Source organism: Lipotes vexillifer, unplaced genomic scaffold, assembly GCF_000442215.2.
Source record: "Lipotes vexillifer unplaced genomic scaffold, Lipotes_vexillifer_v1.1 scaffold518, whole genome shotgun sequence".
Taxonomy (NCBI): domain Eukaryota; kingdom Metazoa; phylum Chordata; class Mammalia; order Artiodactyla; family Lipotidae; genus Lipotes; species Lipotes vexillifer.
The window spans coordinates 4,088,907-4,089,450 of NW_006780945.1; positions in this window are offsets into that span (position 1 = coordinate 4,088,907).

Consider the following 544-nt stretch of genomic DNA (forward strand, 5'->3'; position numbering starts at 1 on the left):
GTAACAAGGGAGATACTTTAAAAAATAAAATAATTTTAAACTCCCAGAATTACTCTGCACTGTAGTCTAATTTGTGATTATTGTCTCCCTCATGTTACAAATTATCACTTTTATTTTGAGCTTCCACTGAGTGCTCAGTACGAAACTATTTGTGGAAGAGGATATAATCATAGGAATAGCTCACACTTTTACAAGTCTTCACTCTGTGCCAGGCACTGTGCTGGGTACTGTTTAATAAGTATCAATTTATTTCTCTCACTAGCCTGATGAGATAGGCACTATTATTATGCTCATTTTAGATACTCAGAGAGGCTAAATGACTTGCCCAAGATCACGCAGATGTGGGTAGGATCAGTGTCTGAATCTAGGTTCTTCATTCATGAAGTAAAACCTAAGCTCTTCACCATCGTGCTGGAGTTCCCAGTGGCTGATGTGGTTCTTGTTTACAGCCTTTGAGGGTGATGAGACCAATGTAAAAATAGCATAAGATATTTTAGCATCTATAATGAAAATCATTGCGATGCCCTCAGCAGGACTGTAGGGA